The sequence below is a fragment of the Tupaia chinensis genome, unplaced genomic scaffold, assembly GCF_000334495.1.
Source record: "Tupaia chinensis unplaced genomic scaffold, TupChi_1.0 Scaffold145093_1, whole genome shotgun sequence".
Taxonomy (NCBI): Eukaryota; Metazoa; Chordata; class Mammalia; order Scandentia; family Tupaiidae; genus Tupaia; species Tupaia belangeri.
Window position 1 is genome coordinate 2,315,277 of NW_006204954.1, and position 5,990 is coordinate 2,321,266.

The 5,990-nt window shown below is 41.7% G+C and overlaps 1 long non-coding RNA gene across 1 annotated transcript in view; it reads left to right on the plus strand.

The window, feature by feature from the left end:
- Positions 1-4,267, plus strand: part of LOC114005969 (uncharacterized) — a 7,833-nt gene extending 3,566 nt beyond the window's left edge. Inside the window, exon 3 of the long non-coding RNA XR_003547751.1 lies at positions 4,069-4,267. This is a non-coding gene — a long non-coding RNA (uncharacterized LOC114005969). The remainder of the gene's footprint in view (positions 1-4,068) is intronic.
- The last annotated feature ends 1,723 nt before the right edge of the window (positions 4,268-5,990 follow it).

Below are 5,990 nucleotides of genomic sequence, written 5' to 3' on the forward strand. Positions count from 1 at the left end.
TTACTGGAAGATGGCGGTTCCCCCTCGTGTGTTTTTAAAGCCTCCTGGTCTGAGACTCAAGCTGTGTGGTTGGTCATGTGGGATCCAGTTGCCTTAACCACTATGCCACTGGCTGGCCTAGGTCTAGTTTTATTGAGTCTGTATTTCCTTTTCTTTTTAAATAATGCCTACAGCTCTCAATAACATCAGAAGTTATAGCTGGGGGAAAAAAGAAAGAAAGAAAGAAAGAAAGAAAGAAAGGAAGAAAGAAAGAAAGAAAAAATAAAGAGCATTCTTGTTCTTGCTATTTGGAATGAATTACAAAAGCTGTTAAACTGTTTCTTTTGCAAAGGGGGTGGTGGTTGAAGATGGTAATCTATTTTTTCTTGCTTGGTAAAACAGAAACGGAACCAGTTTTATTACTACATATATATTTTATTGTTTTTTAAATGTCAGCAGTTGTGCCAATCTAGGAATTTGAGACTTAAAGAAGATAGGGTATAAAGAATATTGCTTTCAAACGAATTTTGTTTTCATTTATCCTAGCTGCAATAAGCAAACTGGGCTTGAAGATCTTTAAGGTGGGTGGGAGAAAGACATTAAAAGACAATCGCTTTGGGAACTCTTTTTGCATTGCTTGACTGTAGAAGACTGGCTTTATCCTTCTTCTTTTCTCAAGCTACGGATGCCCACTTGCCCTAAGGTCTCAAACCAAGCATCCCTTCCTCATAGATGCTTTCCTTCCTGCTAAATCAGATGGACTCTTAGGGGCTCCATGGCACCCTATCCTTCCCAGGACTTGTAATTAGGACTTATTTTTCAGCTCTTCTTTCCTGCTCGGTTCTAAGCTCCAAGACAGCAGAATCTTATCTATCTTGCTTATCATCATGTCCCCAGTATCAAAGCCAGGAGCCTGGTATGCACCAGGAGCTGAATAAATATTTGTTTAATAAGTGAAATTTCCGGTGTGATCAACTAGCCTAGAGACAGAATGGCTGTCACAAAGTCAATTAGTAGTGGAGTTGGAAACACAGCTGCTAAAAGCTTTATTTTTCTTTCTTCTTTAACATTTGCATTATTTTTATTCTATACACACACATCATTTCTCTAGCACTGAGTTCAAGATCAGACTTGGCTTTTTGTGCTTGAGGGTGATGAAAATATACTTTGGTGGCTTCCTATATTATGAAAGTAGCAGACATTTGGATCCCCTCCCAAAGTATAACCTAAATACCCCTCAGACAACTTTAACCACTTGAGCGGTGCTTTTATGTCAATAACGTTAGCACCACCTAAGAAATGCATGGAAAGGCATTTTATGGCTTGGCCTGTCTAGGAATCCTGAGACCCCCTAAGTCTCTCTTTCCTGAAGTTCACAATAAATTACTCCCCTCAGCACATCTGTTATTCTGCTACTTCCACTTCCTTGCCTTTTGTGAAAGCAAAATTCTTAGAATTTATCTTACAGGCACAAATCACCTGGTAATTCTTTGCACTTAGTAGCTATTGAGCACAGTAACTACAGAGCTTAACAATTACCATATACTGTAATCATGCAAAGATTTTAATCTTTCAAATTAGATCTCACCTCCACATTCGGGAAGAAAAGGAAATTTACAGGATAATTAACTCGGGGCTAGTTGGCACTTCTCGTTGTCAGGAAGTCCTCTGCAAAAAATAAATGGTCTTAAGATACCATTTATTTTTTGTTGAGTGCCTTCCGTTAAAACTACCCTGTTTGCTTTGAATGGAAAACAAAACAAAAAACACAAGAGAAAATGCTTTTCTCAAGCTGAGGCAGTCCTCAGCCCTTCTGTAATAATACTTGGACAGAGTTGGTCTTCCACATGCGACAAGGGCGCCAAGTCAAATTTTAAAAGTGAGGCCCAGTCATGTGGAGGAGGTGGTAGAGCACTGTGGAGAGATGCTGGAGCTGTGTGGGAAGGTCCTGGGATCGGATCCCAGATCACCATGAAGATGACCATGCTAGGTGTATTCGAGGACTGCCCTATGAAGGCTATTCAAGGGTTTGGGGGATCATGGTGTGGTGAGACCCTGTCAAGGGCACCTGTCTCCATTTCTCTCCCATAAAATAAAGGAATCAACAGAGGAATTTAAGAAAATGAGATACCGGGGACCAGCAGATGGCGTAGAGGTTTTGTTGTTGGACTCCCACATGGCTGACTGCCGTTTCGATTCCTGGACCCGGTGGCTACATACTCATGCTGGGTGCATGTGCGTGCATGCCCAAGATTCCAGGGGGAAAACAGAGAAGGGATTGTGGCATGGCCAACACCCCACCCCTGGGGGATGATTTCTCACTTTCTGTCTCTCCAACAACTACATGGACCCTACAGCAAAAATATCTCTTAAAAAAAAAAAGAAAAAGAAAAAGAGGGGCTGGCAGGGGGCATGGGGGTTAAGGAGCTAGACTTCCACATGGCTGACTATGGTTCGAGTCCCAGACTGGTGGTTTCCTTTCTCACATTTTTGGAGTGGTTTTTGCTATAGGGTGCATGCTCTCGCCAGAAAAACTGAGTGAGACAGAGAGACAGAAAGCAAGAAATCACCCCCCAGGGGGAATGGCAATGCTGCAATCCCTTCTCCTCCATTCTCCTCTTGGGATTTTGGGCATGCACACACACATGCCTGGCGTGAGTTTAAACCACCGGTCCAGGACTCGAACCGTGGTCAAGTACATAGTGACATGGCCATTATTCCAACTGCTTGTCCCTATTATCATTATTATTTTTTAATTTGCTATAAGTCACATGTTCTCACCAGAGAAAGACAGGGAGAGAGAAAGAGGGAAGTGAGAACGCAAGCCACAAAATCTGGGACTCAATCCGTGGTTGGCCATGTGGAGTCCAGGGCTCTAACTCCCATGTATTTGCTCTTTATGAATTAGTTTCACAAAAACTTTGGGGACAGGGTTTCGAGTTGCAGACTGTCCACCTTTATCCCTGTTAGAGCTGGTCCCACCCCACTCCCTGGAGTGGATCATGCACATTTCTTTACCTCTGTGTTCAGTGATGTCACGTCCTTTACTTGAAATTGGCCAGGTGGTACTAATTACACCATGAAAATCTGCCCTTTATTCGCTATGATAAAGAGAATCATCAGGATGAAATTATATTGCCAATCAAAAGGTGTTCTTGGAGCTTGTATGTGACTCGCCCTGAAGCTGGTATTGCAGAGGCACAGGAGCAAGATAGAGCCTGGGTTGTGTTTCCATGGGTCTCCTCAGGGACAAAGCTAACCCACAGAAAACGGTAAGGGAAGTCTGATAGTCTAGTATCTCTACACTTAAGCTAGTAGTGTTTGGCCTGCTGCAGTGGCGCAGCAGTAATGCAGTGCTCTGAGCTGCTGAACACATATGGGAAGGATCCCGGGTTCTGTGCCTGAGGTCTCCCTGAGCATGTGTGTGCCCACAAACTTGACCACCTAGGGCGAGATCACAAGTGTGAGTGCCCAGTGAGAGGTGCCTCTCTCGCCTTCTCTTAAGAAATAAATAAACTAAAAAATATATATCTAGTAGGGTTTAGGGAAGGAAGGGAGTACTATGAACAAATTCTTTTTTTTTTTTAACTTTATTTTTTTTCCATGAGTAAGAGAGACAGAAAGTTAGAACCACCGGTCCAGGACTCGAACCGTGGTCAAGTACATGGGTCAAGTACAGGATCATGACACTGTGATCCACCCTCAGCTTTCAACCAGTCTTGGGTTGTGAAAAAGTATATGTCCAGCATACTTGGGAAGATCTTTGGACTTGAACCAGAAATCTTCCCATGTGTAATACCGTGAAGAGTGTCATGTTTTACTGCTGGCCCACCCTCTGGCACCTGGATAGATTATTCTTAAAGACCATGATAATAGAGCCTTTCTGAACTTCCATGACTGCTAATGCATTTCTTTTTAATATTAGGAGCTCTTTTACCATCATCAGAAAAATTATAGTTCCATAATAAATTCTTTACAATAGTTAGAGACTCATTTATCCTTAGAGGTGCATTCCCAGCTAAGATATTGCCAAGTATTTTAAATCCTTGCTTTATATTCACTAAGTCAAATTCGATACCTTGTCTCTAGTTTTTCATCATGTCCGTAGCAGAGTCAGAGGAAAAAACAAAACAAAATAACATGCAAGTCTCCACATGTGATCATGGCTTCAAATGAAATAACTTGAAGATGATATCAGATTTGAAGATGGGCAGTAGCTCAGAGAAGCTCCAGAATGCCAGAGGAGATGAGAACCACCAAGGAAGGGATGGTCCTGGATGTGAACCGGCTCAGACCTTCAGACAATTGGGAGGTATGTGGACCATACATGGAAAAACTGGAAGACAAGATAAGTCGAGATTAAGGTGTGCACGTGGGCTTTGGTCTCAGCAAGGAGCAATTCTAGGAATGTTGTAGATAGTGCCAGGGAATTAGCTGAGGACTGCTGGCTATGGGAACTCAGTGTCAGTTCAAGGGTCCAGGAACTTTGTTTGGGAGTAAATTACAGAAAAGAAATAAAGGAAACAAAAAGACATTTTTTTTTCCCCTCCAATAAGACATTTAAGTAGAACATTATCAGACAGTTATGATAGGAAGTATTAGTGTAATTGAAAAGTGGCCAAGAAAGCCTAGCCACTGTTACTGCTGCTAAGATGCTGTGTTCCTGAGGCTGGAACCCCTGGGAAGACCAGGTTCAATTCCTGGTCCAAGCTGAAGGCACCTGTGACCTAAGCCACTCAGAAGGCTGGCCGGGACCACATAATGAGACTGTCTGAAAAACAGCTGTGCGTGGTATGTGCACCTGCACTTCCAGCAGGGAGGCTGAGGCAAGGAGAATCATGGCGTGGCAAGATCCTGTTTTAAAACAAGGGGAAAAAGTGGCAGAGAAGATAAATGGGGGAAATGCAAATTTAAGGGCAGTCATCATCATCAGAAATAAAGTATTTAGTATCTGGAATAAATATCGAAGTATGAAAAATGAAAAAAAAAAAGACTGAAATAGCTCTAGAATGAATGGGTGATAAATTTTAGTCAAATACTTAGAGAACATAGGACAGAACAAATTTCTAAGATGTAGAAATGTCATTTGTTGCCTGTCATGCTATTGTACAGACCAGTCATGAGCATTAGTTTGAACAAAAATACCGTTAGGATGGCTTTTGGGTTTACCAGATCCCTGTCCAGAAAAAGACAGAGATTCAAATCTTGAAGTCATTTATTGAATTTTTCATTCATTCTTTTATCAAATACTTATTGAATGCCTACTTTGCGTCAGTCAGTGTGAAGGATCTTGGAGATATGGAAATAAAACATGCACAACCCCTTGAGGACTCTGGGTCAAGCAGACAAAACAGATGGCTCAGAAAATATGTAATTACAAAATAATGTAATGATGTGTTATAATAAAAGAAAGTTCATAGGCAATTGTATTGCCTTTTGCAAAGAGACTCCCATTTCACTTCTGAAATGATATGTTGCTTACCCTGAATGAGAGAATTATCCAGATTTACATTGCTCTGTGGGGACTCGGAGGGCACTGGAAGGCTATGTCAGAATCACTCGTCATTGCGCAGAGAAAGCACAGATGTGACAGAAAGATACGAAGCTTGCCTCTGAAGGACCCTTTTTTTTGTTGGAGAAGCTTTTATTTCTATAGCATTCAACATGGCTCAATAGTGCACACCGGTGCTGTAGAACACCAGTACCTTCCTTATCGAGCAGAACAGTTCTTGCCAGATGGCCTTTCCATTTTGCGCAATGACATATGCCATTGTCAGACACAAAGGCAAAGTACTCAGTTGAAAAGCCAAAGATTCAATCAATAGGCTACCTAGTTAAATTGATATCATATAAGACATTTTATTAATTTTGGAATTGAAAAGACATCTGTTTCCCCAGAGAATGAACTAAATTGGAGGTGTTTGGAGGTGTATTGCACAGAAAACCAAATACACTTCTAGAATCCTGTTCAAGAAAGACAAGGACAATACTAATAAGCATCCTGGATTGTG